Source organism: Felis catus, chromosome B3 (assembly GCF_018350175.1).
Source record: "Felis catus isolate Fca126 chromosome B3, F.catus_Fca126_mat1.0, whole genome shotgun sequence".
In the NCBI taxonomy this organism is placed as follows: Eukaryota; Metazoa; Chordata; class Mammalia; order Carnivora; family Felidae; genus Felis; species Felis catus.
The window spans coordinates 114,751,077-114,771,541 of record NC_058373.1 but is presented as its reverse complement, the minus strand read 5'-3'; the positions used below and the strand labels follow the sequence as shown (position 1 = coordinate 114,771,541).

The 20,465-nt window shown below is 41.1% G+C and overlaps 1 protein-coding gene, 1 long non-coding RNA gene and 1 pseudogene across 5 annotated transcripts in view; 2 read left to right on the top strand and 1 right to left on the bottom strand.

The window, feature by feature from the left end:
- The window catches only part of EXD2 (exonuclease 3'-5' domain containing 2), an 86,656-nt gene that overhangs the window by 41,329 nt on the left and 24,862 nt on the right, over window positions 1-20,465 (bottom strand). For 2 of the 4 annotated variants that reach the window (XM_011283296.4, XM_003987771.6), the window contains exon 1: window positions 8,917-9,543. The exons of the other annotated variants lie outside the window; for them this stretch is intronic. The gene's annotated coding sequence lies outside the window, so the exon portion shown is untranslated. Of the gene's footprint in view, window positions 1-8,916; window positions 9,544-20,465 lie in introns of those variants that run through there. 4 annotated transcript variants of the gene reach the window in all.
- LOC123386126 lies at window positions 8,344-9,545 on the top strand. Its single transcript, XR_006599737.1, has 2 exons — window positions 8,344-8,603; window positions 8,876-9,545. It is a non-coding gene; the product is annotated as an uncharacterized LOC123386126 (long non-coding RNA).
- Window positions 12,071-17,067, top strand: LOC101099306 (annotated as a pseudogene).

Below are 20,465 nucleotides of genomic sequence, written 5' to 3'. Positions count from 1 at the left end.
AGAAGTGAGAAAAATCAAATCCTGTGTTATAAGCGGAATGTTTGCGCCCCTCTAAAATCCCTATGTTGAAACTCGCCGCCCCCCCCCCACCCCGGTTTGGCGGTACTAGGAGATGGAGCCTCTGGAAGCTGATGAGAATGCGGTGAGGTCATGAGGCTGAAGCCCCCGTGGATGGTGTTAGTACCCTATGAAAGCTTGCTTCTCTCTGATCTCTGCCAGTGTGAGAAGTGGAGAGTCTGCCTGTTGGAGGAGGGCTCTTACCAGGACTGACCAGGCCGGCACCCTGATCCTGGACTTCCAGGCTCCAGAACTGTGAGAAATAAATTTTTGTTTTTCATAATTCACCCGGTCTGTGGTATTCTAGTTTTGCAGCCCAAACAGACGAAGATACCTCTCTAAGGGCACGCTCTGGTATCCAAAGCTTTCAGTGCCTCAATATTTCCCCTGACTGAAACAATCTGCTGCTTTTATTTTTTTAAAACTGGACACAGTGATTGAACATCAAATTAATGACAGTAGTTACCGAAGGGTAGTGGGCTTGTGAATAACTTTGGTTTTTCAAATTCCATGCAAGTATGTATATTTATTCATAATGAGAAAAATACTTTTTTTAATTCATGATTTTCAGAGATAGGCCGTGTACATATCCCACTCAACACTTAAGACGTGATTATATTCCTGAAATAAATCACATTTTAATGAATGAAACAAATATGTTAACATATTCAGGGAGCAGCTTCAGGTAGAGGGTAAGGAGATGGGCCCTAGAGTCAAATACCTTGGGTTCAAACACAGCCCCTGCCACTTGCTAGCTATAGAACTTGGGCAATTCCCCGAACTTCTTCTCTAAGTGTCAGCTGAACTTCTCTAAGTCTCAGTTTCATCACTGGCAAAATGGGAAAGATAGTCTCTACAACACAGGATTGGCTAGGACATTAGGGTTCAATAAATGCCAGTTCTTACTAGATACCACAGAACTCCTATTAAAGGAAATCAACGAATTATAGAGTTAAAATTTAGAAGGCAAATTAAGCTCTTGCACAAGTCAAGAATCCTTTCCGTGCTAGTCTTAACAGATTTTGACCTGGTCTCTACCTGAATCCTTCTAGGAACAGAGTTCAGTACCTTAAGGGGAGTTTTTGTTGAAAGTCCTTGTATTTTGCAAAAGTTCCCTACTTAGAAATTGCTCTCTTTGATGTTCAGTCCAGCCTCTGCAGTGACGACAGTGTTTACTCCCTCCTCAGAGCTTGTGAAATACGTGAAGACAGCTCTTAGGACTCCCCTTAGAACATTCTTCTTAATCTAAGCAGCCTTCCAGTGACCTGGGAAGGTCATCGTTGTGGGCAGATACCTCTGAACACCTCCAAGTTTGTCAATGGATCTCTTTAAATGTGGCACCCAGGTCAGCACTCAGTACTTGAGATAGGGTCCAACTGGTGTGAATGACACTGGTACTATTACTTCCTAGGGTCTGGGCCCTATATTTTATGGATGCTGTACCAAATGATTTGTTTTTGAGTACAAGAAACCCAATGGTGGGTCACATAAAGCTTGTGGTAAATTAAAATTCACAGATACCAAAACGAGTTCCCCACTTCATATATTTATGATTTATGTTTTGCACTGAAATCCAAAACTTTACATTTCTTTCAAATTTCATCTTGTTTGTTTCAGCCAAATGTCCAAATGTTTCTTCCTCTGAGACCAATCTGCATCCTGATTGTGCATTCCCTCTCAACTTAAACATCATTTTGCATAGATAAGTGAATTTTTGTTTTCAAAGAAAATAACATCTTCTCACGTGTTTTTACTCATTTTTTCCATTTTCTTTTGCATTTCACACTATCTCCGTATTTCATGACATTAAAATAAGGTGACATTAAAGTAGAAAAAGCTTTACAAAATATTACTGATTTGCTTCCATTGAGAAGGACTCCCTCAGATATGAAGTTCCCAGGCATATGGTAAGATTCCCGACTTATTCTTTGTCATGTGTGGCCCACGTAAAAGAAAGGCCTCACAGGGAAATTGGAAGGAGCAAGCAGGAGGGAACTCTTGACAACATTCAAAAAACGTATAAACCCATTTTTACACGGAGAGGTTTTGTGCAGGTTTTTTCCCGGCCAAAGGATTCGTTCAGCAAAAGTGTATGTAGCACTTTCAGGAAGCCACACATTGCGCCGGACTCTAGGTAAAAAGAGTTAAAAGGCACCGTCTGCTTCCAGAAATGCAGGATTCAGAAAAGGAGACATTCACGTGGTGAGCAAGTTGCCATGCAGTGAGAGAGCACCAACAACAGAAGCACACACAGCACGGGGATGGCCAAAAGGAAGGAGTGCGGGTATTATCAACAGAAACACTTGCTGGGAGAGAGGGCATCTGAGATTGGTGCTGGTGTTAAAAATGAGCACACACTGCCCAGGTGCACACGCAGACAGCAGACAGGCACTCCGGGCAGGGGGCCCAGCGTGTGCGAGGACACGGAAGGCACAGAGCAGCACAGTATAGGTGAAAAGGTTCAAGCAAATTTAACACATACTGTTAGTGTAAAATACAGAATTGTGAAGGCTCAGTACAAAAAAAGTAAAAGTATGTTATTGACAATTTTCACACCAAGTTTTTAAGGTGGACCTTTTTTATTTTAGTAAAATATACTTAACACAAAATTTACCATTATAACCATTTTTGAAGTGTATGACTCAGGGGCATTAACTACATTTCAGTGTTGAGCAGCATCACTACTATTCATTTCTAGAACTTCTTCATCGTCCCAAACACAAACTCTGTACACATTAAACAACAACTTCCCATTCCATCTCTCCCACCCCTAGGAACTTCTATTATAATTTCTATTTATATGACTTCTACATTGCTTTTTCATATGTATGCTGAAATAACAGTTGGACGTACTAGGTTAAATAAAACATGTTATTAAATTAAGTTCACTTTATTTCTTTTTACATTTTGAATGTGGCTACTAGAAAACTTTATTTATGGGGCTCATATTATATTTGGGCAGTGCTGTGCCAGAGCATAATGTACATATAAGGAAACAGAGACAGATGATGCTGGAATGAGTAGATACAGGTTGAGTCATGAGGGCCCTAAAATTACCTTACAAGATAAAACCTCATGGGTAATGGAGAGCCAGTAGCAGACTTATAAGGGGAGTGTCAGCATCAGACTCATATTTCAAAGAACACCATGGTGGCTGTGTCGGTACTAGACTGGAAAAGAGTAAGGCAAGAGACAGGAAGACCTCTGGGAGACTCAACAGTGATCTGGGAAGGGAAGAAGATCCAAATCAGTGCAGAAGAAGGCAGAACGAAAAAGGGTCATGGTGGGGGTGGGGGGTGGCACCTGGCTGGCTCAGTCACGTGAAGAGCATGCGACTCTTGATCTCGGGGCCATGAGTCCAAGCCTCATACTGGAGGTAGAGCTTACATTAAAAAGAAAAAGAAAAAGAGAAAGAAAGAAGAAGAAGAAAAAAAAAAGAACCATGTATCCTAACAGAATGGCTGCATTAGTATCGCCTACATAAGGAGAAAAGTCATAAATTTTACAACTTATCATTTTGAAAGTTCGATGAATATAAAATCAATAGCTTTCCAAACCCACTATAAGAATATAAAGAGGGGCGCCTGGGTGGCTCAGTCGGTTGAGCGTCCGACTTCAGCTCAGGTCACGATCTCACGGACCGTGAGTTCGAGCCCCGCGTCGGGCTCTGGGCTGATGGCTCAGAGCCTGGAGCCTGCTTCCAGTTCTGTGTCTCCCTCTCTCTCTGCCCCTCCCCCGTTCATGCTCTGTCTCTCTCTGTCTCAAAAATAAATAAACGTTAAAAAAAAAAAGAATATAAAGAAAAATTCACTCATAATAACAACATACACTTTTTAAAAACAACACACAAAACAACCACACACACACACACACACACACACACACACACAACCCTAGGAATAAACTCAAAAGAAATGTGCAAGATTGATATGAAGAAAAATAGAAAACTTTACTGAAGATATAGAAAACTGGAGGAGCAGAGATATATTATAGTAGCTATCATATGCAGAGCATGTATCGTATGCTAAGTACCACATATTATACACAATCAAGTATACATTGCTCATGTAATCCTTTCATCAACTTTCTGCAAAAAGTACTATAACTACTTTTTTTCATAAGGAGAAGATTGTTTCACAGAAATATTCAAAATAACATATAAATGCAATGCCAACCTAATTTTTGAAAACTCTTTTAAAAATGAATTGACCACCAAGAGAATGAAAAGACAACCCTAGGATGGGAGAAAATATTTGCAAAGCATATATCTGGCAAAAGCATGTATCTCAAATATATAAAGAACTCTTACAATTCAATAATAAAAAAAGACAAATCGGTTAAAAACAGGCAAGGATCTGAACAGACATTTCTTCAAAGAAGACATACATATGGACAATAAGCACTTGAAAAGCTATTGTGGAAATACAAATCAAAACCACAATGAGATACCACTTCACACTCACCAGAATGGCTCTAATCAAAAAGACAGATAATAAGTGCTAGCAATAATATGGAGAAATTAGAATGCTCGCACATTGCTGGTAGGAATATAAAATGGTGCAGCTGCTTTGAAAAACAGTCTGGCAGTTCCTCAAATGGTTAAACATAGGTAGGGATGCTTGGGGCACCTGGGTGGCTCAGTCAATTAAGCATCCGACTTCAGCTCAGGTCATGATCTCACAGTTTGTGGGTTCGAGCCCCGTGTCAGGCTCCGTGCTGACAGCTCAGAGCCTGGAGCCTGCTTCGGATTCTGTGTCTCCCTCTCTCTGCTCCTCTCCCACTCATGCTCTGTGTGTGTCTCTCTCTCTCCTTCAAAAATAAATAACAATATTAAAAAAAAAAAAATAGGGATGCCATATGATCCAGCAATTCCACTGCTAGGTATATACCCAAGAAGAATGAAAACATACTTAAGGGCATTATTCATAATAGCCAAAAAGTGAAAACAGTGTATATGTCCTTCAGCTGATGTGGATAAATAAAATATACCATTTCCATAATGTTATGGGTTGAATTGTGCCCCTGAAAAAGATATGTTGACGTCCCAGGGGTACCTGTGAATGTGACTTTATTGAAAATTAGGTCTCTGCACACATAATCAAGTTAAAACGAGGTCATACTGGAGTAGTGTGGGCCTTTAATCCAATAGGACTGGTGTCCTTAAATGGAGAAGAGACACAGAAACAGGCTCCCACAGAGAGATTTAGCATGTAAAGACAGACCCTCAGGGAAGAAGACCATGTGAAGACAGAAGCAAGCCAAGGAATGCCAAGGATTGCCAGCAACTACCGGAAGCTAAGAAGAGGCAAGAAAGGATTCTCCCCCTGAGCCTCAGAGACAGAGTAGCCTTCCTTACACCTTGGTTTTGGACTTTCTAGCCTCCAGAACTGTGAGAGAATACATTTGTGTTAGTTTAAGCTACCCAGTTTGTGTTACTTTGTTACTGTAGCCCTAGGAAACAAACACACGATAGGATGGAATTCTATTCAGGGGTAAAAAAAAAAAAAATGATGAGTACTGATACATTCCACAACATGGATGAGACTTGAAAACATTATGCTGAGTGAAAGAAGCCTGTCACAAGATACCACAAATTGTATGATTCCATTTATACAAAATATTCAGATCTGTAAAGGCAGAAAGATTAGTGGTTGCCTAGGGCTCAGGTACTGGGGAATGAAATGGGGAACGACTGCTAACTGGCACAGGTTTCTTTTTGGGGTGACGAAAATGTTCCAAAATTAGATTGTGGTGATGGCTGCACAACTGTGAATACACACACAAAAAAACCACTGAAGTGTATACTTTAAACAATGAGTTATATAAATTACATCTCAATAAAGCCATTTTTTAAAAAAACTTGACAAGCTAATTCTAAAAGTCAGGAAAAGAAATTCTAAGATTAGCCCCACAAATGTTTTTTAAATGAGTACGTCAGCTGAAAAAGTATATGAGTTTCAATAAAATGACAGTAATAATATAAGGGAGTATTTATCCCCCTAGATATCAAAATATGTATTGAACATAGGATACTGTGGAATTGGTCCTGCAAAACAGAAAACCAGGCCACAAAGCAGAAGGGAGTCCAGAAACAGACTGTGGGTGTGAGAAAGTAGTAAATGATAAACGTGACATTTTAGATTAATGGGTCAAGGATAGATTTAATATTCAGAGTGATACTGTTGGGAAAATGATAATTATGCACTCACCATTCACACACACACACATACACACTGGATGTGTGTGAGGAATTAAAGAAAAACTCAAACATACAAGAATTTATAGAAGAGAATATACTCATAAGAGGAAAACCTAGGGGCACCTGTGTGGCCTAGTCAGTTGAGCATCTGACTTCAGCTTAGGTCATGATCTCATGGTTCACGAGTTGAAGCTCCGCATTGGGTTCTGAGCTGACAGCTCAGAGCCTGGAACCTGCTTCGGATTCTGTGTCTCCCTCTCTCTCTGCCTCTCCCCCGCTTGCACTATGTCTCTCACAAAAATAAACATTAAAAAAAAGAGAGAGAGAGAGAAAGAGAGAGAGAGAGAAAACCCTGATGTGCCTTAGGGTAAAACAGGGCTCTTCAACCTCAATACCATTGACATTTTAGTCCAGAACAATTCTTTGTTATGGAGGGCTTTCCTGTGTATTGTAAGATGTTTAGCAGCATCTGTAGTTTCTGCTCAGTAGATGACCCCCGTTAGACAACCAAAAAATGTCTCCTCACATTGCCAAATGGTCCCTGGAAGGCAAAATATCTCCCACTGGAGAACCACTCAGATAGGGAATGAGAGCCACAAAATACAAAATACACATAGTGAAAGACAGATACGTTCAAATGTCTATGGTTTGACAAAGTGCCATATAGTTAAAAGGCAAGAATCAACATTAAAAAAGCACTAAGTTAGGAATAAATACTTAAAACAGATATAAATGACAAAAGATTGATATCCAGAATACATAAAACTCTACCATATATTAAAAAAAAAAACAATAAAAACGAGACATTTCTCAAAACAGGAAATGCAAATAGCCAACAATCATGAAAAGATTCCCAGTCTCACTGGTAACTAGGTAAGTACAAATTAAAACACCAATTAGAATCATTTTTCACCCACTAGATGGGCAAAAATGAAAAAGATTGATAGCATCACATGTTTAAAAGAGCTAGGGAGGGGCACCTGGGTGGCGCAGTCGGTTAAGCGTCCGGCTTCAGCCAGGTCACGATCTCGTGCTCTGTGAGTTCGAGCCCCGCGTCGGGCTCTGGGCTGATGGCTCAGAGCCTGGAGCCTGTTTCCGATTCTGTGTCTCCCTCTCTCTCTGCCCCTCCCCCGTTCATGCTCTGTCTCTCTCTGTCCCAAAAATAAATAAACGTTGAAAAAAAATAAAAAAAAAAAAAAGAGCTAGGGAAACAGACATCATTATACACTGATGGTGGGCAGTTTAGCCTTAGATGTCCACACCCTCCCACCCAGCAATTCAATCTGCAGGTTTGAAATGTTCACATGGGCACACAGACACATTTGGAAGGATGTTCTCTGCCTCACTGTGTCCAACTGTAAACAATCTATGGAACTGCTCATACTGTGAAATCTTAATATACCATGGAATTTACAGAGCAAGTAAAATAAAGTAGGTCTCTCTACATATGGACAAATAAAAAGTTCCAAGGCCCATTTTTAAGTATAAAAAATCAAGTTGCTGAATAGGTACAATATGCTGTATTTGTAAAGTATGTCAGTAAAAATTTAACATGAAATCTTATATGCATGTAACTTATATGAACAAACACTTGTCAATAAATGTAAAGAAAGAGAAACACACACACACACACACACACACACACACACACACACACACACACACACACATCCCAAACTGGTAACAGTTCTTACTTTAGGGCTAAGAAATTAAAGAAGATGGAGATGGAGAGAGATCAAATATCCATTTTAAATTTCTTACATGATTTTTTTTTTAGGACCGTATGCATGGACTGCAACTAAAATAAATATAAAAGAATAAATACATTTTTTAAAACTAACTGAACTTGACCAAAACCAATCATTACTTCCCCCAATAAACTGCTTGTCTCCCGCACTTCCTAACTCTGATAATTAACAAAATCTTCCCGGGAGGTTCCTTCTAACCATGTAATACAATTTTTAAAATACGGTAAAAGTAATGTAATGTTTCCAAGGCATGGGCACCTAAGAGAGTTTGCGTCCAATCAGTATATCAAAAGCTTAGAAAGGGCTGGGTTTGCTTTTCTTTTAATGAGCAAGGATCAATCGTGCACTAACCACTAGGGTTCTAGTTTTGATCCCAGGGATGCGAGAAAAGAGGTGGCTCCCAGCAAGGCCCAGAGCAGCGGGTGTGGTCTGGGAGGAAAGGGGTGGTAACAGCAGAGGCGGGGGCAGGTCCCCACGAATCTCGGGGAGAAACTGTCACTGTGGCCGCGTGGAACACGCAGCGGCGCCCAAGGAGTTGCCAGGTGCTGTGGGCGGTGCCTCCTTTTGAGCTGACTGGGTCTAGAAACCATGAAGGTTTGGTACGTGCTCCTAAAGAGACGAAGGGAGTTCGAGAGGGCGCGTGGGTGGCCGCGGCCCGGGACGAGAGCCCTCGTCGCACCCCTGGGTGCTGAACCGCCGCGGGGCAGGGGAGCGAGGAGGCCGCGCCGGGTAGGGGAAGAAGGAAAGGCTGGGCCAAGTCGCTTGGGGACGGCGGGGTCCGCGCAATAAGTCGCCCCCGCAGACAGTGACATCGCCGGCTCCACAACCCTTCCCTTCAATCGGCACTGGAAACCCCCTCCTTCCCTCGCAGAGGCGGGTGAAAGGCCTCGCGGGTCCCTGATCCTCACTCACCTGCGACCGGGACCCAAACCGAACACCTGCGGCACCTCACGCTGAAGAGCTGGAACCCTCCACCGCCACCTGCGCGCACCCACCCGGATCCACTAGGGCCGAAGCCACTTCCGGTCCTGCGACGGGCTAGGAGGATGTAATCCCAGCCGGTGTGTACAAATGGGCGACGCCATATTGTACGGTAGCTGCTAGGGCAGCTGTGCCCGCCCCAGTTTCTCCAGTGCTGAACAAAGGATCTGTTAAAATTGGAAAGGCTTATCGTCTCTTCAGAAAAGGGTATTTGTGTTTTTGTTTCTGGGGTGGTATTTTTGTTTGTTTTGATTTGGGTTTTGAAAGGAGTGGCCTCTGGAACCCTCTCAAATGCAATATGGAACATCTAATTGTTATTACTAATTAGCTCCAGTAATGCTACTCTACTGCTCTAATTTTCTTAACTGTTAAATGATAAAGGTAAATAAGACAGACCCTTGTTTAAATAATGTATTCCTGAGTAGCAGTGCATTTTCTACCATTGCCATTACAATAATTATGCCATCTTGTATAACAATAACCACAATACCTTGTGTTTATATTTAAAATCATTCATTCAACCGGTCTTTATCAGCAACTATTATATTTGAAGAAGCTAATGTGTGCTCTGTGTTGTTATTTTGTCATAGAATGTGTAACGGAAGGAGAAATGCGATGTGCATAAACAATGTAAAGTACAATAATAGATGCCATTGTTGACTGTGTACATGCACTGTGCTAGAAACTTTGCAAATTGTTTTATGTATTTTATCTCATTTAATCCTCACAACAACCTCCTGAAACAGTACTATTATCAGTGACATTTTACATAAAATGGAGAAAGGTTAAATAAATTTCTCAAGGTAGCAGCAAGTAAGCATTGGAGCTGTGAATCAAACCTCAGCATATCTTCTTACAAAGCATGTTGCCCTCATTCTCTAGATTATATTGCCTCCTGTAAAGGAAAAGAAGTTCTAAGTTCCTTTAGGTAAGTACCCATAAGGGGGAAATTTATGGCAGATGTAGAGGATTAACTCCCTGCATTTTAATCTGCTCCATCCAGAAACATCTAAAATAACAAACAAAAAAGTTAAAATGAAATGCAAATTAAAACCACAATGAGAGGGGCGCCTGGGTGGCTCAGTCAGTTAAGCGTCCGACTTCGGCTCAGGTCATGATCTCACGGTCCGTGAGTTCGAGCCCCGCGTCGGGCTCTGGGCTGATGGCTCAGAGCCTGGAGCCTGTTTCCAATTCTGTGTCTCCCTCTCTCTCTGCCCCTCCCCCGTTCATGCTCTGTCTCTCTCTGTCCCAAAAATAAATAAACGTTGAAAAAAAAAAAAAAAAACCACAATGAGAGACCATACCCACCAGAAAGACTAAAATGAAAAAGACACAAAACGCCAAGGATTGACAAGGTTGTGGAGCAACCAGAGCTCTCATATGCTTCTGAGGGTAAATAAATGGGTACCATCACTTTGTTAAACTGTTTGGCAGGATCAACTAAAGCTAAATATATGCATAGCCTCTGTCCCAACAGTTTCACTCCTAGGTATAAGCCCAACAAAAATGTGTACATATGTTCACTGAACGGACATATACAAAAAAACCCATACTCATGTTGGCAACAGCCCTAAACTGGAAACTACCCAAATATCCATGCTGTTAGAAGTCAACGTAGAGTAATGACTCTGGAAGAGAGCATGAGGAGGCTCATGAAGTGCTGATAACGTTCTGTTTCTTAATCTGAGTGCTGGTTTACGTGTGTGTTCACGTTACATATTTGTGGACACTTTCCTGGATGCATATACACTTCAATAAAAAGGTTTTTTTTTTTTTTAAAAATGAAAGTAAAGGAGTGAAAAGTTTATAAACCCAAAGAAGAAAAAGAATAGGAATGGAGAGGGGCACCTGGGTGGCTCAGTTGGTTAAGCATCCGACTTTGGCTCAGGTCATGATCTCATAGCTCGTGCGTTTGAGCCCCACATCAGGCTCTGTGCTGACAGCTCGGAGCCTGGAGCCTCCTTCAGATTCTGTGTCTCCCTCTCTCTCTGCTCCAACCCACTTGCATTCTGTCTCTGTCTCTCTCAAAAATAAATAAACATTAAAAAAATTTAAAAATAAGAATAGGAATGGAGTTAATAGCAGACAAATCTCAGTGTAATTTTATAAGACATAAATTTGATTGGAATGACAGAATATTGACATTTAAGGAATCCCATTGAGGAGGAGCAGAATACAGGACACCAACATAATGCCATTTTGACATGTGGATTATTTTGAACTAAAGGCAATTAAGACCCAACAGGTTTAAGGAAAAGTTTTACCTGTCTTTTAACTACATAAAGAATTTAAAATGGGGGTCTGGCTCAGAAAGAGACTTATTACCAGAGATAACTTTTAATAACTTTTAATGTACGGCAGGACAAATATCTAATTACCAAATACCTGCTCTTATTGTCCTGGGAGTTCCCCTCCTCCCATTTGAATCCCCAGGCCTAGTCTAGTCTAGTCTAGTCTAGTCTATTCTATTCTATTCTATTCTATTCTATTCTATTCTATTCTTTAACTTAAGATGGCATTTAAGCCTCAATTGCCTGACTTGTCCTTGGGTCTCATTCTTATAGGACTCTCAATTTGTTTTCTTCTGTTAATCTGTCTTATGTCAATTTAATTAATAGACCAGCGAGAAGAATCTAGAAGGGTAGAGGAAACAAATTTTCCTCCCCTACACCATAATAAATTGTCTGGGTCCTACACTGAAGTTCCAACCCAACAAGCCCCATCTGTGCATAAAGGATTCCCAGTCAGCTTTTTAGTACCTCATTCTTTGTCTTAGTCTGTGTGGACTATTGTAACACAATGCCATTGACTAGGTGGCTTATAAACAATAGGAATTTAGGGGTGCCTGTGTGGCTTAGTCTGTTAAGTGTCCAACTTCAGCTCAGGTCATGATCTCACCATTCAGGAGTTTGAGCCCTGTGTCAGGTTCTGTGCTGACAGCTCAGAGCCTGAAGCCTGCTTCGGATTCTCTGTCTTCCTTTCTCTCTGCCCCTCCCCTGCTCATGCTTTGTCTCTCAAAAATAAATAAACATTGAAAAAAAAAACACATAAATTTATTTCTCATAGTTTTGGGGCAGGGAAGTCCATGATCAAGGTGCTGACAGATTTTTTCTGTCTGGTGAGTGCCTGCCACCTAGTTTATAGACTGCTGTCTTTTCATTGTGCCCTCACTTGGCCAAGAGATAAGGAGCTCTTGTGGGCCTCTTTTATAAGTTGCTAATCTCATTCATGAGGTTCCACTCTCATGACCTAATCACCTCCCAAAGTCCCCACCTCCTGATATCATTATACTGGAAGTTAGTTTTCAACATATGGATTTTGAGAAGACACAAAACATTCAGTCAATAACATCTACATAGGTAAATATATCCAAGAATCACCAGTCATTGCTGGAGTATCTCCAACACCATTAATTAACAGTTTCTAAGGAACACGTATAGAACTCTGCATCCAGCATTTTGAGAACACAAATACTTTTAAAACTTATCAGGGGCGCCTGGATGGCGCAGTCGGTTAAGCGTCCGACTTCAGCCAGGTCACGATCTCGCGGTCCGGGAGTTCGAGCCCCGCGTCGGGCTCTGGGCTGATGGCTCAGAGCCTGGAGCCTGTTTCCGATTCTGTGTCTCCCTCTCTCTCTGCCCCTCCCCCGTTCAGGCTCTGTCTCTCTCTGTCCCAAAAATAAATAAACGAAAAAAAAATTTAAAAAAATAAAAAATAAAAAAAAAACTTATCAGGAAGGGGATGGACTAAATGGGTGATGCCATTAAGGAGGGCACTTGTTGGGATGAGCACTGGGTGTCATATGTAAGTGACAAATCACTGGGTTCTACTCCTGAAACTAATAGAACATTGTTAACTAACTTGAATTTAAATAAAGTAATTAAAAAAAATAAAGGACAATGAAGCAGCAACAAAAAAACAAACAAAACAAAACTTACAAAGAAGACTTAAGAAAATTAACTTTTATTTAGGCCAGTGAGCAATTTACTACAAATTGCATAAAATTGCTATCATACAGATCTCATTCTCTGATCTTAGTACAATTAAGCTAGAAGTCAATAACAAAATTATTTTTAAAACTCTATATATCTGAAGATTTAAAAAAATCTTAATAACTGAAAGACCAAAGAAAAAATCCCATGGAAATAAAGTTATAATAATAGATTTGAGAGGTAATAAAAATACTATATATGAAAATTTATAGGATGCAGGCAAATTAATAACCTTATATGCTTTTACACTCTAAAATAAGAAAAACTAAAAATTAAATATGTAAGTGATCATCCTAATACAGTAGAAGAAACAAAAAACATAAATCCAAAATAGTAGGAAGGAAGAAGATAAAGATCAGAGAATAAATTAATAAAATAGAAAAAGATGTGATAGATGAACAAAAGAACTAAAGTTAGATATTTGAAAAGACTAATAAAACAAGTTCCTGTGAGATTGATCTAGATAAAAGAGAAGTAGCAACAAATAAATAATGTTTATTTAAGGGGGGATATAAAATAAGCAGAGATTTAAGAAACTGCAAAGTATGATGAACAACTTTATGCCAAAAAAAATGATTAGACAAGAGAATGAAAAGATAGGCCACAGATTGAGAGGATACATCTGCAAACACTTATCTAATAAAAGACTATTATCCAGAATATACAAGGAAATTTTGAAACTCAACAACCCAATTAAAAAGTAACCAAAAGTGGGGCTCCTGGATGGCTCAGTTGGTTAAGTGTCCCACTTCAGCTCAGGTCATGGTCTCATAGTTTGTGAGTTTGAGCCCCATATCAGGTGAGCTCTACCCCTTCAGGCTTCTCTCTCTCCCTCTCTCTCTGCCCCTCACTCACCCTTGTGCGTGCTCTCTCTCTCTCAAAAATAAAAAATGAAAAAATTAAATGATCAAAAGATTTGAATAGACACCTCACTGAATAAGATATAGGCTATCCAAATAAGCAGATGAAAAGATGTTCAACATTATATGTAACTAGGAAATTGTAAATTAAAACAACAATTAGAGGGGTGCCTGGGTGGATCAATCAGTTGAGCGTCAGACTCATGATTTCTGCTCAGGTCATCATCCCAAGGTCATGGGATCAAGTCCCACATCAGGCTCTGTGTTGAGATTAAGATTCTCTCTCTCTCCCTCTGCCCCTCTTCCTCTCTCTCCCTCTCCCTCTGCCCCTCTTCCTCTCTGTCTCTCTCAACAACAACAATTAGATAACATCATCTCATTGAATGGCTAAATCATTTTAGAATGGCTAAAATTCAAACACTGATAACACCAAATGGTGATGAGGATATGGAGCAACAGGAACTTTCATTCATTACTGGTGGGAATGCAAAATGGTGCAGCCACTTCTAAAGATATTTTGTCAGTTTTTCACAAAGCTAAATATAGTTTTACTATATGATCCAGAAATCATGCTCCTAGGTTTTTGCTCAAATGAGTGAAAACTTAAGTCCACACAGAAACCTACACACAAATGTTTATAGCAGCTTTGGTCATAAATTGAAGGCAACCAAGACGTTCTTCGATAGGTGAATGTACAACCAAACTGTGGCACATCCATACAGTGGGATGTTATTCAGCAATAAAAAGAAATGAGCTATCAAGCCACAAAAAGACATAGAGGAATCTTAAGTGCATATTGCTAAGTGAATGAGGCCAGTCTGAGAAGGGTACATACTGTATGTTTCCAACTATATGACATTATAAAAAAGGCAAAACTGTGGCAACAGTAAAAAAAAATCAGTGGTTGCTAGGCATTCCTGGGGAGGAAAGGAGGGGTGCATAGGTGGAGCACAGAGGATTTTTTAGGGCAGTGAAACTATTCTGTATGATACTGTAATGGGGGATACATGACATTATGCATGTATCAAAACCCATATAGAATTGTGCAACACAAAGGGAAAACACTAAAATAAACTATATTCTTTAGTTGGTAATAATTTATCAATATTGGTTAGTCAGTTGAAACAAATGTACCACACCAGTGCAAAATTTAATAGTAGAGGGAACTGTATGTGTATGTGTGTATTGGGGTGGCGGGAGTAGTGTATGGGAACACTCTAGTTTCTGTTCAAGTTTTCTGTAAACCTAAAACTGTCCTAGAAATAAAGTCAATTCATTTTAGAATATTGTGCCATGAGCTGCTTGATTTAGAATATTGTGCCATGAGCTGCATTTCTAAAAATGCTTTATTCATTTATTCATTGATTTTGAGGACAACTTAATTCCAAACCCTGGGATGTCATAGACAGAAAATTCAAGAGGAACAATGGCAGGAAATGCCAGTGGCCTACCCAATATCTCCATTCTCCCCTCTGCCTAGTAGCAAAAGTCAGGGGGCATTTAAAAAATACATTTAAGCTTTCTGCCCGTGGACACTGCTGAGGAAGCATCATTAAAGTCTCCCCTCCCACCACTATCATGTCTTAAGTCAGAGTCTCCCAAAGAGCCTGAACAGCTACCGAAACTTTTCATCGGAGGTTTGAGCTTTGAAACAACCGATTAGAGTCTGAGGAGCCATTTTGAGCAATGGGGAATGCTTACGGACTGTGTGGTTATGAGAGATCCAAACACCAAGCACTCCAGAGGTGTTTGGGTTCGTCATGTATGCCACTGTGGAAGAGGTGGATGCAGCCATGAGTGCAAGGCCACACAAGGTAGATGGAAGAGTTGTGGAACCAAAGAGGGCTGTCTCCAGAGAAGATTCTCAAAGACCTGGTGCCCACTTAACTGTGAAAAAGATTTTTGTTGGTGGCATTGAAGAAGACACTGAAGAACATCATCCAAGAGGGGCGCTTGGGTGGCTCAGTTGGTTGGGCGTCTAACTGCAGCTCAGGGCATGATCTCGCAGTTTGTGAGTTCGAGCCTTGTGTCGGGCTCTGTACTCACAGCTCAGAGCCTGAAACCTGCTTCAGATTCTGTGTCTCCCTCTCTCTGTCCCTCCCCAACTCATGCCCTGTCTCTCTCTGTCTCTCAAAAATAAGTAAATGTTCAAAAAAAATTTTAAGAACATCAAGAGATTATTTTGAACAGTATGGGAAAATTGGAGTGACTGAAATCATGACTAACTGAGGCAGTGGCAAAAAGGGAGGTTTGCTTTTATAACATTTGATGACCATGACTCTATAGACAAGATTGTCATTCAAAAATACCATACTGTGAATGGTCACAATTGTGAAATCAGGAGACCTCTGTCTAAGAAAGAGATGGCTAGTGCTTCATCCAGCCAAAGAGGTCAAAGTGGCTCTGGAAACTTTGGTGGTGGTCGTGGAGGTGGTTTTGGTGGGAATAACTTTGGTCATGGAGGAAGCTTCAGTGGGTGAGGTAGCTTTGGTGGCAGTCAAAGGGGTAGTGGATATGGTGGCAGTGGGGATGGCTATAACAGATCTGGTAACGATGGAAGCAACTTTGGAGGTGGTGAAAGCTATAATGATTTTGGCAATTACAACAATCAGTCTTCAAATTTTGGGACCCATGAAAGGAGGACATTTTGGAGGCAGAAGCCCTGGCCCCTATGGTGGTGGAGGCCAGTACTTTGTCAAACCATGAAACCAAGGTGGCTACGGTGGTTCCAGCAGCAGTGGCTATGGCAGTGGCAGAAGGTTTTAATTACGGCCAGGAAACAAAGCTTAGCAGGAGAGGAGAGCCAGAGAAGTGACAGGGAAGCTAGAGGTTACAACAGATTTGTGAACTCAGCCAAGCACAGTGGTGGCAGGGCCTAACTGCTACAAAGAAGACATGTTTTAGACAATACTCATGTGTATGGGCAAAAAACTCAAGACTGTATTTGTGACTAATTGTATAACAGGTTATTTTAGTTTCTGTTCTATGGAAAGTGTAAAGCATTCCAACAAATGGTTTTAACGTAGATTGTTTTTTTGTGCCCATGCTATTGATTGCTAAATGTAATAGTCTGATCATGATGTTGAATAAATGTGTCTTAAAAAATTTTTTTTTAATTGCATTTAAAAATGCACTTACATTGCATTTCCCCAAAATTTCTTTTCTGTCTTCATTGGTAATGGATATGGCCATGTGATTAAGTTCTGGCCAGTAAGGTCTAAACGAAAGTTTTTGCACTAGACTCTCAGTAGTTCTTTTTTTTTTTTTTTTTAGTGTTTGTTTATTTTTTTTTAATTTTTTTTTAAACTTTTTTTATTTATTTTTGAGACAGAGAGAGACAGAGCATGAACGGGGGAGGGTCACAGAGAGAGGGAGGCACAAAATCGGAAACAGGCTCCAGGCTCCGAGCCATCAGCCCAGAGCCCGATGCGGGGCTCGAACTCACGGACCGCGAGATCGTGACCTGGCTGAAGTCGGACGCTCAACCGACTGCGCCACCCAGGCGCCCCAGTGTTTGTTTATTTTTGAGAGAGAGCGTGAGCAGGGTAGGTGGAGAGAAAGGGGGACAGAGGACTTGTAGCAGGCTCCCACTGACAACCTGTGTGGTGTGGTGCTCAAACCCACGAGCCACAAGATCATGACCTGAGATCAGACACTCAATTGACTGAGCCACCCAGGTGCCCCTAGACTTTCAGTAGTTCTTAAAAAGGGGACAGATGGGGCGCCTGGGTGGCGCAGTCGGTTAAGCGTCCGACTTCAGCCCAGGTCACAATCTCACACTCCGTGAGTACGAGCCCCGCGTCAGGCTCTGGGCTGATGGCTCCGAGCCTGGAGCCTGTTTCCGGTTCTGTGTCTCCCTCTCTCTCTGCCCCTCCCCCGTTCATGCTCTGTCTCTCTCTGTCCCAAAAATAAATAAAAAACGTTGAAAAAAAATTAAAAAAAAAAAAAAAGGAGACAGACAACTGTCACAGGCCTTTTTGTTGTTAGCCTTCCGCTTATTTCTTGCTAAGACTAGGACTTGATAGCTGGGGCTCCAACAGCTCTCTGCCACCACAGTGGCACTTTGAAGATGGAAGCCAGGTGCCTAGGAGGGTGGAGTGGAGAGAGAGAAGAAACCTGGATCCTTGATGCCTTCTGTGGTTTCCATATTAACCCTGAACTACCTACCTCTAGACTTCTTTTACATTAGAAAATAAACTAATTTTTACAAAAGAAATTTTAATGTTTATTTTTTAAGAGAGAGAGAGAGAGAGAGAGAGAGAGAGAGAGAGAGAAAGAGAGCGTGAGTGAGGGAGGGGCAGAGAGAGAGAGGGTGACACAGAATCTGAAGCAGGCTCCAGGCTCCAAGCTGTCAGCACAGAGCCCGACACAGGGCTGGAACTCATCAACTGTGAGATCATGACCTGAGCCCAAGTCAGACATTTAACCCACTGAGCCACCCAGGTGCCCCAAAAAATAAACTAATTTTTTAAGCCACTACAGTGAAGTCTTTGTTACCAGCAATGAAACCCAATCCCTAACTGATACATGAAATGAAAGGTATTAATACTGAATGCATACCACACAAGTTGACTAAAACTGGCTGGCTCAGTCGGTAGAACATGCAGCTCTTGATCTTGGGGTTGTGAGTTTGAGCCCCACATTGGATGTAGAGATTATTTAAAAATAACATCTTAAAAACAAACAAACAAACAAACAAACAAAAACCCTGTTGAATACAGGGCCCAGCCTTGAAGATACACAATAAAGGTGAAAACAAAACATCTTTATTGGATTTGTTTAGTGTGTTGGAGATAAAGGTCAAAGCTTAGAGGAACCACTAAAGAGGCTCTTTCTGAAAATCCTATTTCCTTCCATCAAAATTCTATCTATCCTTTCTGTCCACTGATCCCTTCTATAAACTTTTGTAATATTATTAGGTACTATACAGATTATAAAAATATGTAGCTATGCACTCAAGAAGCTTACAAGCTAGTTGGAAAGACAAAAAGATGATTTGTTATCAAATGAGAAAAGGTATCCTTTTTTTGGTGGTTTAGAGATATATGGAACTTTTTTCTCTCTTCTAAAGAGCTAGACTGAAACTACGTCTTGGAAAAGAAGAAATTCATGAAGACCCTTTAAAATAAGGGTAAGACTGGGGCACCTGGTGTATCAGTCAGTTAAGCATCCAACTCTTTTTTTATTATTATTATTTTAATGCTCATTTATTTTTGAGAGAGACAGAGTACAAGTGGGAGAGGGGCAGAGAGAGAGGGAGACACAGAATCTGAAGCAGGCTCCAGACTCTGAGCCTGTCAGCACAGAGCCCGAAGCAGGGCTCGAACTCACGAACCATGAGATCAAACCATGAGATCCTGACCTGAGCTGAAGTCAGATGCTTAACTGACTGAGCCACCAAGGCATCCCTAAGTGTCCAACTCTTGATTTTGGCTCAGGTGATGATCTCACAGTTTGTGTGATAGCACCCCAAGCTGTCACCACAGAGCCTGCTTGGGATTGTCTTCTCTCCCTCTCTCTGTCTGCACCCCTCCTTGTGCTCGGGCTCTCTCTCTCTCAAAATAAATAAATATATTTTTTAAATGAAATAAAATGAAATGAGGGTGAGACTCTCACTGCCATAGGACAAGTTCACCTAACAATAGGGGTTGAAAGGCTGGTGAATCAGCATTCCTTTTGTTTTGTAGTGAGTGGTGCTCATGGAGGTTGAGCTGAACTGCTTCCTAGGGCAAAAGGGTGAGGAATTAGAAAATTCAGGGAGCAATCAGAGATAAAGGGAGGAGTCAGCAAGGCTCCCAGCTTCCTGGGAGAAAGAGAAAGACATCTCAGAGGAGAGACTTTGAGGGAGAAAGAAACGTTTAAAGCATTTGGGGAGTTGAGTTTAAGTTCTTTGGTGTGGGATGTGTACACATAATGTAACCTCATCCTCTATCTCTCATAGGTAAGGCTCAGGAAAGTCAATTGTGTATCATCCTCTAATGTTTTAGTTCCAGCAGATTCTTTGGAGGACTTTGAATGGGTGTTGAATTTTGTATCCATGTTTGCAAGAAGAAAAGCAAATGTTATGTGTGGGCCTTCTGAAGCTGGAGGGTAAAAGTGGATTCCTGACATCTAAGTCAGAAACACAGACACAGACACACACACACACAAACACACACACACACACACACAAAGAGAATGCCAGTTTAAGATGATGGAGTGAGCCACATGTAACTCTACTTCCTACTGAAATCTCTCTTTGAAAACAAGGGGCGCCCGGGTGGCTCAGTCGGTTAAGCGTCCAACTTCAGCTCAAGTCATGATCTCATGGTTCATGGGTTCAAGCCCCGCATCGGGCTCTGTGCTGACAGCTCAGAGCCTGGAGCCTGCTTCGGATTCTGTGTCTCCCTCTCTCTCTCTGCCCCTCCCCAGCTCGTGCTCTCTCTTTCTCTCAAAAATAAATATTAAAAAATTCAAAAAAAAATAAGTAAAAACGGGGAAAAAACAAAACTTCAAGGTAAAAAAGATATAGAAAAAGCAGACGACTAAAATGAGAGTAAACCTAGCAGAGAGTCGGCCACCATCACTCGCAATTGGCAAAGACTCAAAGGCAGGCAGACAAGTGGGAAACTTTTATAATGAAAACAGG